The sequence below is a fragment of the Bicyclus anynana genome, chromosome 13, assembly GCF_947172395.1.
Source record: "Bicyclus anynana chromosome 13, ilBicAnyn1.1, whole genome shotgun sequence".
NCBI lineage: Eukaryota > Metazoa > Arthropoda > Insecta > Lepidoptera > Nymphalidae > Bicyclus > Bicyclus anynana.
This window is the reverse complement of record NC_069095.1, coordinates 4,715,705-4,731,772: the sequence shown is the minus strand read 5'-3', so window position 1 is coordinate 4,731,772 and position 16,068 is coordinate 4,715,705. Positions and strand designations below refer to the sequence as shown.

General features: G+C 36.2%; 1 protein-coding gene across 1 annotated transcript in view; it reads left to right on the top strand.

Annotated features, from left to right (window-relative positions):
* Window positions 1-6,319: 6,319 nt before the first annotated feature.
* LOC112057927 (alkaline phosphatase) overlaps window positions 6,320-16,068 on the top strand; it is a 117,009-nt gene continuing 107,260 nt past the window's right edge. The window contains exon 1 of the mRNA XM_024098540.2: window positions 6,320-6,636. The gene's annotated coding sequence lies outside the window, so the exon portion shown is untranslated. The remainder of the gene's footprint in view (window positions 6,637-16,068) is intronic.

Sequence of the window (16,068 nt, the reverse complement as noted above, 5' to 3'; positions counted from 1 at the left end):
ACGGTGGGTCTTATAGAACTTAGACCCAACGGAATGGACAGTTTCCACGAACCTGTTGTTCAGATCGTCCACAGTTTCGCAATTTGCTAGGCAATCAAAGCGGTTCTGCAGTTCTAGTTGAAAGGACTCGGGGTTTTGAATATGGGCACGAGTAGGTCGGAGCGTAGACTTCACCAGTCGATACCGTTCCAGCTGAATGTTGATATTCAACGTGCCTCTAACCATTCGGTGATCGCTACCGGTTTTCACCCTATGGATCACAGAAACATCGTTGAATATTTGCCGTCTGGTAGACAAGATGAAGTCGATCTCGTTTTTCGTGGAACCATCGGGGCTCATCCAGGTCCATTTCCTGTGTGGTGGCTTCTTGAAGAAGGAGTTCATCATAAAGAGGCCCTCCTTCTCCATGAAGTCAGCCAACATTTGGCCCCTATCGTTCCGTTGCCCATATCCAAATCGTCCCACTTTCAACTCTGAACCGCTACGTTCGCCCAGCTTTGCGTTAAAATCCCCCATCACAACATTGTAATAAGAGTTTGAGGCATGTATGGCTTTAGAAATATCCTCATACAATACCTCTACCTCCTCGTCGGGATGTGTCGAGGTCGGTGCGTAAACCTGTATAACCTTCAACGAATACCGTTTGGTAATTCGGAGGACCAGGAACGCTACCCTGCTCGACACACTCTCGACATTTACAACATTGTTCACGAGGGACTTGTGAACGATAAATCCGACACCACCCTGGGACTGTTGGTCGCCCTCCCGGTAGTAGAGCATGTTGCCGGATTCAAGGATTATCGAGCCCTCCCCCTCTCTTCGGACTTCAGACAATCCTATGATATCCCAGTGCAACTTGCTCATAACTTCTTCCAGCTCGATGACCTTTTCGTCGGACCTCAAAGTGCGTGCGTTGTATGTTGCCAGGTCTAGTCGTCGGGGTTGGCAGCGGAATCTCTGCCGGAGATTCTTAACACCCCTTGCCCCGCCGTTACCATAACCGCTGCCAGAGCCAGGAATAGCGGGGCTGCCGGGGACTAGGGGCTGTGTTTTGTTTTTGCCGTCCATACAAAGTTTTGCCCAGTACTGACCACGCTGGGCATGCGGGTTGGTCAGCGCAGTGCTAGATTACTCGCGCCGGTGTCGCTGCTGCCCGACACCGGCCTGAGGCATTTCGTAATCTAGCCTGTGGGAATGGATATACCGCCATTCGTCGGTCGCCAGAGCCTCGTCGGTCCATCTGCAGGGTGCACCACGAGCAGGTGAGGTTGGCAGTTGGGGAGACTGACTGGTACTAGCCTCCCCCTTACACCCCCGTAACGTAAATGTCAATTTATTTTTATATTTTTATTTTCGCAAGTGGAAACCGGACGACGAGCAATGTTGCTTATTATAATCATTATTTATTATTCACTAATTTTGACGTTTGTTAATGGACATAATATACGAAACTCACCAACGGGCTATTGTTAGTAGTTCTTAATTCACGTGATTTCGTATTCACTATTTATTTTAATGCTAACTGATCAAAATTGACAACCCTTCGTGGATATCATAGAGTAGGTAAAGAACACTTTCGAATAGACATTCTGATTTTTGTTAACTTAAGCCTTGAAGGAGTACAAAAAATGCTGTAGTTATTGATTGAAGTTCATTGTATTAGGTGGCTAACTTACGTTAAAGTTAGTGAATTGACCGGCAGGCCTACGTCCTTACCTTATGTGTGGTGGTGGTAGCACCATCAACATTCCAACACAAAAAAAAACAAAATTTTACTGAAAACTTCTTAGATGAAAGAATAGTTCAGAATTTCGTAGTTAGCCTTAGGCTCAAACCCGAGATCTCGTGATCCGAAGCCACATCTAAGGCTAACTACTGCACCAATGTGGCATTGGAATATATTATTGAATAGTGTCTAATATAACCATAGATATAAAATAGTTTCGATATTTTTTTTAATAACTCCGTATTCCTACGGAAACAGGAACTACTAGGGTGCAATCGCGGGGCGTCTTTTAGTAGTATACAATTATTTTATTTTTAACAAATTAAATATCACGTGTGTCAAACGGTGAAGGAAAAATATCGCGAGGAAACCTGCATATCAGAGAATTTTCTTAATTCTGTAGGTTTCTGCCAATCCGCATTAGGCCAGCGTGGTGCACTATTAGCCTAACTGTAACAAGAGACTCCTGCTCAACAGTAAGCACGAGTTGTTAATGATGAATTCTTTTTTTAATAAATTTCGTTTCTATGTGAGTCAAATACTTATATATGTAAAAAATCGTTGGTGTACCTACCTACCCACTGAAAAGAGCTAATCAACTGACTTTTTTTCATGTACATAATGAAGCTTTTCAACCTCAGTGTAAAGTAAAATCAGGAATTATTAGAAACAAAGTTGCTCTCAGTTCGCTTTACTCTCTTTTAATAGAGTTTGTTTCAACAGAAGCTGGAGTAACTACACAACTTGATCAATTATTATTAAGAGTAACTTAGTTTTTTGACTGCTTAACTTACGATATCTAGTTTTCTATATAATAGCAGACGCGCGCAACTTTGCCCTAATGGAACTTTTTTATAAGAAGCTGAATAAATCATCATTTAACTTTAGAACGATGATTTTGAAATTCATATAGATCATCATACCAGTCGATGGACGTCCACCGCAGGACATAAGACTTTTGTAGGGACTTCCAAACATTACGATCTTAAGCCGCCTGCCTTCAGTGAATCCCTGCGAATCGCTTGATATCGTCAGTCCACCTGGTGGGGAGTCGACCTATACTGCGCTTTTTAGTGCGGGGTCGCTATTTCAGTACCATAAGTCTATAAATATCTCTGCATACTAATGATTTCTAATACAATTCAGAGAGCAGGAGAACACAATAGGAAACTTAAGCTGAATGCAAACCGCACTAAAATCCGTAGCGTTGTTTAAAAGATCTACGTCACAGAGATAAAAATAAACCCAAAATTTTTTTTTTTTTAAACAAAAATAGCGTAGTGGGTCTAAGCTCCACATCCACTACACTGATAATGATGAAGAGTAGGACTAGTGACAACATATCTGTTATTTAAATATTATCTAAAATACAACATTGTTCTGTAACATCGATGTTTCGTGTAGGCTACAGAGCCATAAAAAATAAAATTTATTACACATTACAGAACACTACAAAATATTTTTTTACCAAACTTAAAATTCATGCCGAAGCGGAAGGTGGTATGCGCGATAACATTTTTTCACTAATGACTTCCGCGGCGCGAGCGTACCCGATGTTATAAACTATTCAAGCACTAGAAACCGTATTTCTATAGAGTTAGAGTTCACTTTTGATTAATTTGAATGATATTAAAACAGAGACTAGGATTTGTTTTTGAAACTAAGCGGACAGATTTTAAAATTATAACGTATGAGGTGAAAATTCAGCTTGACAGTTTTTAAATTTAATGTGACACCTCAGAGAAACGGTTTGGTCATTGCACAAACCAAATTAACTGTAATTTTCTTCCATGTGAAAGATCAGGATGGTTAAACTCCTACATTAGGTTTCAGTAGAGCCGTGATATCCCAATCGATATGACCTCTGCCTTCAATACGGAGGGCGCACGTTCGCATTCTGTCCTGTCCTACATCTTTACAGTTATGTGCATTAAAAAAAAAATAATATCATGTGTCTCAAACGGTGAAGAAATCTCAAACGCCATGAGGACCTGCACACCAGAAAATTTTCTTAATTCTTTACGTGCGTACTGCCAATCCGCATTGGGCGTGGGGGTCTATTCTAATCCCTCTCATTTTAATAGAAGACTCGTTCTTAACAGTGTGCAGGTTAATGGTTGTTAATGTTGATTCTATTTTTATCAGACTCAGAAGTGGATTACAAAAATAAGAAAACCAATGTCGAACAAAGGTGATATGATTCACAATATAACCATAATAAGACCCTAGAATGGCAGAGAATTACCTTGAGTGGAGTCACGCACTTGTGAACGTTGTGTGTAGGGTTAAAGGCGCCTTTGACAGTTAACTAACACTCCTTTTCCACTCAAGTCACTCTCACCGCCTATCCCAAGTAACCTATAAATAATTACCCAACAAGAAATGTGGACGGCTCGAATGCCACGAGGTTACTGAAGTCGACCGTACGACGAGCGCCTTATATAGCAAGTCGTTCCCGCCAACCGATCTCTAACTCTCTACTCTATACGGAAACAAGTCGCGATTTCTTCGCAATTCCTGACTTGAAAACATTCTATTAGTTAGAAAATGTGACTTCGATGTCCCAATATCACGACCTTTCATTTAATACCCATATTCTTAGGGTAAGAAAAAAAAACCCACCCCTCACCTTTTTTCATTTACGAGACCATTTTGTTATTTATTTTAGCCTATGTCACTACCTCAGTTCTAACGAACTCAATTACACCTCATATGTGAAAAACCGTCCAGCCGTTTGGGCTGTAGGGCGCGGGCGTGCCAAAGAAATGGACATACATAAAAGTACATACGGTCGAAAAACATTACTCTCCTTCAGATGCAGTCAGGTATAAAGTGTTAATAAGTAACAACTTTCGTAACAAATAAAAAGCTAATGACTTGATGACCTAATCTAGGAATATGGTGTTAAGCTAAGCTTTCTAAATCAACAATGTTGAAAGTCGAGAGTATTCAATACGAAGAGCGACACAGCAGCAAATAGCAATGTTTCATACGAATTCTGATCAGTTACTTCCTTTTAATCTTTTTCTTTTCACTTTTACGCCTCTATTTCCATCCGATGCCAATTGGATTTTTCCCCTTTTTCACGTACTAATTCACACCAGTCCATAATTTTACTCTGGCTTAAAATACTGTGTGAATTTTTTGAACGTACCAGAAAATATTACCGGCAAGTCTGTGTCAAATGTAAGTTACTTTTTTGTTTTCTTTAAAAATTACTATTTCACATTGTAGAAACATTTCCCATTAAAACACATTTGTTGCAAAATTAATTTATTTCAAGTAGACTTAGTGTCTACGCAAGATATTTTCATACGCAAAATCTCATTATTTGTAGAAACTACCACTTGCACATTATAATTTTTTATGAATTCTAATGATGAGTTTTAATAACTCTTAAATCGTGAATTATGTTATTTGTTTTTTACCCGGATGCAAGAAGGGTTATGTTTTTCGCGCGTAGCTTGTGTGTAAAATGTACTCACTAAGTATTTTTAGTAATATAATTATAAAATGTTTACTTATAAAATTATTGTAAAGATGTAAACTTTAAATGGTGAAATTGTCATTTGAATCATTAAATACTTAATAAATAATTTGCATGCCAAATTGGCAAGATACATTTACCATCTACATCTACCGACCACCTGTATAAATAATGCATGTATCTGCAAAGAAATAAATTGATTGATTGATTGTGTATGTAAGTATGTACCTATGTATGTAAATAATATTCTTTATTACCTCATATCTTCCAAACCACTGAACGGATAATGTAATTAAGATATCATTAGATTTGTCTTCAAGTATTCTTAGATAGGTGAATTAATTCTTAAATGGTATATCATGGCCATATTAAAAAAAACCTACAATTAGAAAAACGTTATTTATTAATCGCTTTACAAGAAACGCGAGTTTCTACAGGTTTGTGAAGTGAACATTGCTTTCTACACTTCTGGAATGTGCTTGTTTTTTTTCTCTTCAACTTTATACTTTATGCAGTCGAATTTTAGTAATTTTCTATTTTATGAATAAAAATACAGCACTAATCTATTACTGAGAACCGCAAGTAAAACCGTTAAGCAGTTTTTGAGTTTATCGCAATCAAACAGACAGACATTTTCATAATCTGTAGTGATTACCAGATCTATATTGTCTCTGACAAACCTTTATATATACTCTATAAACCGTCGATATAAATAAAAGGCATCCCGCGATATAGAAGTGCAAGATTTAGTGCCGTAGATCGAGATCAGTATATTCTTAAAAATCGTTTTCGTAGAGCAATCCGACGGCAATATTTAGCAACCTCATAAATAACGAAAGCTAAAATAGTTTTCACTTATAACAAACTTTACAAAGTTAAACATTTATCTTTATAGTAGGTATATTTTCGTGACGAAGTTAAAGCACTTAGACATAGAAATGAAAATATCTTCATCATCTGTTTGATAGTTTTCTAATACTTGTATTATTATTAACTAAAAACTTTCGCTCATAACTTTGCAAGCTTTTATCAAATTCCGTGACGTAGATCGTATGGCGCATGCGTCATAGAGTCCGACTAGCTTCTGAACCAGTTCGTACCGAGATTCGCTGGATAGCGCTCCTGACCCCTAGAGATGTGATCCCGGTATCGGTATGCCGAAATAACCGCGAAATTTAAATATCGAACTCGAAGTGACGTTGAAATCGCATAGTGAATAACTTAGTTATTTATGACTGACATTTATAACTTCTATTAATAAAAACTGTTACAGAGTTTTTATGACACTGAAATTTTAGAATGGTGTTGATAACGAAGTGTATGTTGTAGTGTTCAAAACTTTTAAAAGTTTATTAGTACTGTAATACGTACTTAGTGCTTGAAGAATAATAATTTAATTAGATTTTTCAAACGTTATTTCGTGGTAAGTACCTAGTATTAATAACTGGGTTAAAGTATTTATAACAAATCATCTGTCTTTTTATTTAAAATTATTAATATTAATCGGACTTATATCTATCTCTACAGTGTATTGTTTAAAATAACTTTCTTCGAAATGACAAATAAAATACCATTTAGTTTTTATTTTTATTACATTAAATTATCAAAGTGAATACCACTGTTGAAATATTTGATAAATTAGTGATAACGATGATGATGATACAGACATTAAATAATAATGTCAATTTTTTAATTATTATCGTAATAAAAAAAATACTAGATTTTTTTGCTAGAGTCTTAATAATTTTTCTAAAATTAATATGGCTGCATAATATTTTATTCTTTAACTCTTATCACAGAGCGAAGTTTGAGTAACAATCATTGGGATATTTTTTTTTAATATTTTGTATTTCATTTATTCAAAGTCTGTTAAAAATGTTGCCTGCCTTGAAAAAATTGCTACGTGTATTCAGTTGTTAGATGTTTTACGAGTTAGAGGTTTTGGAGGTAGATTTCAAAAAAATATTAAATTACCTCTTGTTAATTGAAATAAAGACTATATTTAAGAATATATTTTTGCAATATATTATGTATTGTATAATTGTATATTTATACAATTATTAAGTTATAATATGATGTAATACTCACTTGTACCGACTCGTAAATCTATGTAATACTCATAAATTACCAATAACTTTGTTCTCTCCCTTTCAAATGAAATTATAAAAGTTCCGGTTAAGTTATTAATAATTAAAATCTTATTATAGTAAAAAAATATACTACTTATAAGATAAAAATGCAATTTATAGTTCTTAATTATAATTAAAGATTTCAGTGCTAGTAAAAAACCCACACTCGGAGAATTCAAACACCATAATCGTACCATAGTTGATTGGGCTCAACTATAGTACGAATATGGTGCTTGAATTGCATATGGTGCAAGTCTGTATTCCTCGACTCTGCGACTTGCTTCCGTTTTCCGACAACTTCCGTTTCCGGTGTCACCATTCACTTGTATGGTTACTTTAAATCAATAGACCCTAAGATTCGTTAACGACATATTTAGTGACGAGAGAAAGACTCATATTGTCGACCCATATTGTAGCGTTACCGAAAATATCTCTCTTTCATAATAAGGCAACGGCCTCTGTGGCGCAGTGATATGTGCGATGGATTTACAAGACGGAGGTCCTGGATTCGATCCCTGGTTGGGACCGATTGAGGTTTTAATTGATCTGGGTGGTGGATTCGTCCGTGACTAGTTACCACCCTACTAGCAAAGGCGTGCCGTCAAGCGATTAAGCGTTCCAGTATGATGTGTAAAAGCCGAAAGGGATATGGATTTTCATCCTCCACCTAACATTCCCCGCTTCCATTTTAGATTGCATCATCACTTACCGTCAGATGTGATTGTAGTCAAGGGCTAGCTTGTAAAGAATAAGAAAAGGATAAGAAGAGAAGAGAAACCGATATTTCGCCGCTATTGGTCCTCAGACATACTGAGGTATTGTCTCATCACGAGGTATTTAGCGTCTCCTAGGATTACAGTCAATGACTCAGCTGTCCTTGAATAAAAAAAGGTGAACCGGGTACAATAAGTTTTAATAGTTTTATTGGTCTGCGTTTAACTTAAATGATATTCAGCAGGAGTTAAATTTAAATGCAACAACTTTACCTACCTGCACTTTATGCTACCGGCTCGAGACTTGATAAACATGGTATGAATATTCAAAGACTATGTTAGGACTTGTTCTTGTTTGAGGTTCTATACTGACTGTTTTGAATATAGGTGAGCGGACCGGAAAGAGTCGAGCAAGGTTTACATACATTTTACCGCAACTTGTGGGAATGGTCTTTGAATAAATACAACTGAATAGAACCATTTGATAGAAGAATTTATTTAGATAGGTAGACCACTTTGTATAAGCACATACACACAGTGGAACATATAACCACATCCTTTTTGGAAGTCTGTTAAAAGATTAGTACTTAGTATATGCTTCCTAAGATCACGGGTCCTGGGTTCGATTTATGGGCCGGGCTATGAAATATTGAGATTTTTTCTTCCATGAATGCCCAGTAGTAGCCCAAAGTTGATAAATTGGTGATGTTGTATCATCGGAGAGCCGTTTAGCAATCGATTAACTTAATTAATTAATTTTGTTAACTTTTTTTTTGTTTTTTTAATTGAGAAAGAATACAAAAAGGAACTTAAGCTAACTTGTTTGTTGTAATTCTACATTGTTTGTGTGAAAATATTAATGTTCGAAAACTAATAGTAGAAACGTCTTGGCATTGTGATTAAAAATAGATAACTTATCCTAACAACTATACAAATCATGCCCACGTGGAATGGTGGCAAGAATACTGGCTGCATTTCCGCGCTGGACAGCCAGGCTGATCCTTTGCGCAAAAAATGAGCCAGCCCTTCTGTCACCAGACAAGGCAAATAGCTGCGGTGAAATGATTCGGTAAAATTTTTTTGCACTGCGACTCCATAGCCCAAGGGTCTCCACGGCAAAAGGTACAAATATGTTACTCTCTGTCAGAGAGGCATACTTGAGCCACTTACCGGTTTCAGCTTTTTCTGCTGTCTTGATTCTGTCTCCCTCACACGGTGCTAATGTGTCAACGCATGTAGCGTCCTACATTAGGGCTCGCCCCATTTCCCAGGGAACCAGCGTCAATCCATCAGGTCTCTTGCCATCATCCCGACTTATTCCTGACGGCTCGATTAACGCAGGATTATTTATGGTGACAAGAGCCCTTTTTATTTTAACATTAAGATTAGATTTTGTTAACTAGATAGTTAGTAAATAGGATCGTGATCCTTACATATAAACAATATCGCATTGGAGCAGCGTTAGCGTCTATGCTCCAGTTCCTCTCTCGTATAATGAGAGAACACAAGATTTTATTTTATGAGTGTCCTTTTTTCTCTCATTTATAAAACAAAGTGGCTTTCTCTGTCCCTGTATCCCTATGTATGCTTAAATCTTTAAAATTACGCAATGGATTTTGATGTGTTTTTTTAAATAAATAGAGTGCTTATAGTGAAAGGTTAATTTGTATGATAAGATTCATTAAATAGTGGAGAAATACTGTTATTTTTGAGATTTTTAATGTGATATCGTAAATAATTACATTTTTTCCGCTTACATTGCAAAGTTGAAAGTTACTGAAAAGTTGGAGGTGCATATCCCGGACCGGATACGAACCCACACCCTCCAGAATCGGAGGCAGAGGTCATATCCACTGGGCTATCACTACACCTATTGATTAATTACGAGCAACTGTTTACATTGAAACCAAATATCTTTAGTTCGACGATTGGTTTTATTGAGTGGAAGCGACTGGCAACCATAAAACTGTATGTATGGGCTATAAGAAGCAATCAATTCGATATTATTGTCGGTTGGTGGGCACCAAAAGCTTCTTTATTATATCGTGGTTAATATACTCAGAAGCACAATTATCCGCCCACTTTAATATGACGCGAGTATATTACAGTGGGCGGATAATTGTGCCTCTGAGTACAGTATTTTTAGTCCTGCATACCATTTGACTATTTTGACGTATGCTAGTTAACATAAACGAAATTGAGATTCCATGTAACAAATAAAAAAAAATCCGACTATATAAAATATATGAAAAAAAAAGAAAAAAAAGTCCACCTCGAGTGTACAGTATCTCACAGTAGTCGAGTTGGTTTTATTTTATTTCAGCTATCTAACACTTGGGTTATTAAGAAAAATAATCGATATCTTAATAATGTAAATCTGTTCAGCGGTTTGGAATATATCTATATATATAAAAGAAAGTCGGGTTTGTTACAACACTTATAACCCGAGATCTGCTGGACCGATTTTCATGGTCTTTGATTCGTTGGATTTGTCTCTGCCAAGAATAGCAGAATACATCTTAAAAACAAAGAAAACTCGACGAATAAATAATTATGAAAGATGAATAATTTTCCATAAATGTTACTTTGTTTAGTACCTGTCAAACATTTGTTGTCCATCCTGTCAAATACTGTAATGATTGACATTTATACGTGCATACAGAAATACTGACAAATGATTATTACATTTACGCGTGCGTCCATAATTTTATTTTGGGTAAATTAAAGTTTCTATTTCCGAAAATCAAATTCCTAAAATTTATTTTATAGGTTAACGAATATTTATAATATTTTAGGGTAGAGGTAGGTAGGGTGGTACTGTAGGGTATGTATAGGGAAGAAGTGCACATAAGTCAAAGCGAAGATTGATCGGGTCCGCTAGTGATGTAATAAACAATATTACATACATACACAATACATGCGCGAGAATATAACAGATATAACCCTTTTTGCAGTCGGGTACAAAATAATTAAAACCTCGTTCTATTTATACAAATAAGCTTAACTTTTTTACAAATAAGCCTAACTTCAACTTAACTACTAGGCGAAAAGTTTTTTGGGACCACACATTGACCGAAAGTTGGGTTCAGCCCCGAGCGAATATCGGTCAGCTAGATATTACCTACTACTTTGTTGAGTTAGGAACAGGGACAAAAAAGTTGGCACAATGGCTTATATACTTTTATTTGATTTTGTATTAGGCGCAAACTATTCAGCTTACAGGGAAAATTTTTAGGGATTTTTCTGGAGGCCCAAATTCTCTAAACCTAATAACGAAAATAGGTATAGGTATATTGATGGTAAAGGTACAATGGTTTGTTAAGAGGATTTACAATCATTTTCATCATTAGACTAAAAGTGGCCCACTGTCGGGCATTTCTTTCTCTTACAACAGCATGTTGCAGCTAAAACCCAACACTCTGTGAGTTTGTGGGTTTGGTTTGATGGTTAATTCTTTAATGTCCATTAACAGACAATTGTGACATGAAATGACGGTATAGCTATCCGATGTCCCAGCATTTTGCAAGGCAAAACTAAACTACAATACTTCACTGACGAGCGTGCCAAGGGATCAGGCGTTCAAACTCTCGGTTGGATGTATCATGTAGTCAGTGACGTGCATAAGGCTGTCGATCGGGGTATGCACTAGTAATAAAATTAAGCAACCTGGAAATATCTGTATTTAATAAGCACTAAGAAGACAACTCTTAGGGTATGCAGTACTTTATACTTTTGTATGTATGAAGTGCACGCAACTGCATGTGGTAATAAAGTAACAGCACAAATACCTTTGTGTGTAAAATAAAGGAACGTTACCTCACCAGGAACGTATCTATCATCTATCATAATATTATAAAGCTGAAGAGTTTGTATGTTTGAACGCGCTAATCTCAGGAACTACTGTTCCGATTTGAATAAATCTTTCAGTGTTAGATAGCCCATTTATCGAGGAAGGCCATTTATCGATATATTATCCCCGTATTCCGACGGGAACGAGAACCACGCGGGTGATACCGCGCGGCGTCAGCAAGTTGTTTAGAGTTATACAGCGAGAAGGATGTGGCGTCAAAATACGTTTAAAAAAACCTTTTTAATCACAGGCAGGTGACAATTTTTTTCTATTCTGAAAATAGAACATCAAAACCTAACCCTTCCGGCAGTAGAGATACAATAACCATTGTATTATAAGAACAGCCACTCAATTAAGTAATTACCAGTAATGGCACACGAGAGTAAATCACGAGACTGGTCTTTTTCTAAAACAAAACACGAAATTGTGGTAGAACACGTCTAGTTTATCTACGGAGCTCGGCGACTTAGGTCAACATTGCTTAATCAATCCAATCTTTTTGTGTACCTACTCTATGCAACCAGGTCATGCTGTCCTCAAACACATTTGTAAAATAGATTGGATACAGTGCATTTGATTCCGATAGATTCCCAAAGGTGCCGTGATTGCTATACTTTTCTGCTCGGAAAGTTCTAGGAGGTTTTCCTTTTACAATTCAATCAATCCAATTGTTGAATTTAACCACTTTGTTTTTTTAACCGCCTCGGTAGTCCGACTGCTAGCCGATGTAGCATAAGATCACAAAGTCCCAAGATCGAGTCCTATTAAATACTGAGAGTAAGGAAATGGTGGTGTTACACTCTTATAAAATGAAAAAATACTATTAAAATAACTCTATCGTGTCTGAAACTTCATACGATACTTATGAATATGATTTATAATCCATAATTGGTATTCTGAAAACACGCAAGTAAGTAAGACTTTAATTGATTAACGTATAATTAAAATAATCGGAGGAAAGAAATATGCAATCGTTTTATATTCAAATGAATTTTTTTACTTGTAATTTTTTTTTTTATCTGTAGGTTATTACCTACTTTGGATTTAATTATCAAAATATTATATTTAACGATAAAGAAGCTTTCACACAACACATCATCACACTTGAAACCATTTCCTGAAATTCTCTCTGTCTGTCACACGATGATGCGATTTTCAATAATAGATTAAGCTAAGTCTAAAGTAATACGATAGCAAAATAAAATTCATTAAAGCCGGACGTAAGGAAAAAAATCTTCTCTGGTCTCGCCTTATCTCATTTATCGACTCGACAATCATAGTTGCTTTTAGACTTTGATTTTTGTTTCTCATCTTCCGTGAGGAAGATTTTGCCTCCCTCCTCAGGAAGTACTTTGAAAGAGACATCACCCACCATGCTTTGCCATTGGGGATTCACAGCTGCTCTTCTTTATAATATAAGACAAAACAGTTATATATACTATTTTTTTATGTAGATTCTTATACCACTAGTAAGCCACGTTGTTTGTGAGTATCACAGGCTATATTTTACCCCCGTACTTTCACGGGAACGGGATCTACGTGGGTGAAACTGCTGGGCGTCGGTTAGTCACACCAATATTATAAAGGCGAAAGTTTGTGCGCTGCGGCTACTGAACCGATTTAGCCAAAAATTTTAAATGAAAATTGATTTTACTCTGGATTAACACAAACTGAATTCCACACGGACGAAGTTTTTGAAATAAAATCAAATTCCACGTAAATAAATTAACAAGCGTCTGTATCTAACAAACCTAACAGAGTACAAAATGCACTGCCAAGCGCGCAACACAAGCAGAACTAATTATTTCGTCATCATGGAAACTACACTCGCAATATCCGGGATATTAAAACCGCAGCACACGTGCACGGTAATCATTTGAAGCCCCCGTTTAATTTTGAGACTGCATTTAAACTGAGACGGCAGAAAGTTTGATATGGAATAAGAGAATAAGTTTGACATAAAGCTGACGAGTGCACCGTTTATGTCTTCACGTTCAACTATGACTTCTACAAGTTTTAAAGACTTCACTGTTTGAATAACGTAAGAATTCCTCGTATTATAGCGGGACAAGCGGTTTCTGGTTCTACAACAATCAAATTAATATTACAAAGGCTTTATGTACCTATAATCTCATGTAGTGCCTCATTTTCTATAACACTCATAGTAACTAATTTTTATATTAACACTAGATGACGCCACGAGGTTTTACTCGCGTGGTTCCCGATCCCGTTGGAAAACGGGGATAATATAAGCCTATAGCCTTCCTCGATAAATAGGCTATCTAACACTGAAAGAATTTTTCAAAGCGGACCAGTAGTTCCGACTACGTTACGTACGTAGTTCCGACTACGTAGAGAACAAACTCTTTAGTTTTATATATTAGAATAGAGTATAGATAGTTAAAATTTAAAAAAAAAGACAAATAAATAAATGAGAGACAAAAAAACTTTTTGTTAGTAGTGAAAAACTGTGGAGCGTGTTATAGTGTGTGGTTGAAAGCTTCCCATAATTATATATTTGGAATATTGGAATACTATTATGGTTAGCTTTCCGAATTAATTTATTTGTTTAAAATTTAATTTTGTGGTCTATAACTTTTCATCATCATCATCATATCAGTGCTTTCAGCGAATTCCTGCGACTCGCTTAGTATATCATGTATTCGTGATACATAAGGAAGGTCACAAACTACAAACTTCAAAACCAAAAAGTCGTGAAGATAAGATTAAATTGAGCTCTATTTACAAAACTACCAACAAAAGCATTAGAAAAGACTACAAGAATCACAGGTTAAAAATTATAGAAAAACACTTGACGACTAGTGGAAGCTGTAAACGTGCAAATAAAGAACTACGTATACACAAAACATGGATACCAAGCCTTTTAGAAAACTCTACCCCTTCTTACAAAAGAGAAAGTATTCTAAAAATAGCGACGAATTTTTACGCAAAGCTCTACGACCAGAAAGATCATGGAAATTCCGAAATTATAACTTTTTACCATCAAAGTAAAACAAACATCGAATAGAACGAAATAGAGATAGGTCGAGAATTAAATAGGCTCAAATCCGACAAGAGTCCAGGGCCAGACGGTATACCAAACGAGGCACTTAAATTGGGTCGAACTCTACTAACGCCTATAATAACCTTTATATTCAATAAAATAATTAAAGACGAGAGAGTCCCCGAGCAATGGACGAAATCAAATATAATATTATTATATAAAAAAGGCGATCCTAACGACATCGGAAATTACCGTCCGATCAGCTTACTACCGAGTCTCTACAAACTATTTTCACAATGTATTCTAAGTCGAATATCCTCAGAAATTGACAAAAATCAACCAGTAGAGCAAGCCGGTTTTCGCAGAGGATTCTCTACCATCGACCATATTCAAACCCTAGAGAGCATAATAGAGAAATACAAGGAATTCCAAAGACCTATCTACTTAGCTTTTATTGACTACCAGAAGGCATTCGACTCTATTTCACACAACTCAATATGGAAAGCTTTGAAAATGAACAACATAGACATCGCATATTGTAATATTATAAAAGATATATATGAGCGTAGTACGAGCAGAATCAGCCTCGAAACTAGTGGTCCTGAAATAAAAATCAAAAGAGGAGTAAAACAAGGTGACCCGTTATCCCCAAAGCTTTTTGTAGCAGTGTTAGAGATGATATTCAAGAACCTCGAATGGCAAAATCTTGGTATATTAATAAATAATGACCATCTTAACCATCTGCGCTTTGCCGATGACATAATCTTGTTTTCAGAAACATTCCCACAACTGGAAGTTATGATGCAACAACTACAGGCAGAAAGCGCACGCGTGGGATTAGAAATGAACCTGACAAAAACTAAACTGATGACCAACTCCTTAAAATCACCAATAAAGCTAGGAAACGAAAGTCTGGAATATGTAGACACCTACATATACTTAGGTAAACAAGTTTCACTTCATCATAATAACAACATAGAAGAAATTTGTAGAAGAATACACATAACTTGGCAAAAATACTGGGCTCACAGGGAAATAATGAAAGGAGATATGCCGCTTTCATTGAAAAAGAAAGTTATGGATAGTAACATCTTGCCCTGTCTAACATATGGCTCACAAACCTGGACATTTACTAAACAAGCCAAAGAAAAAATTAGAA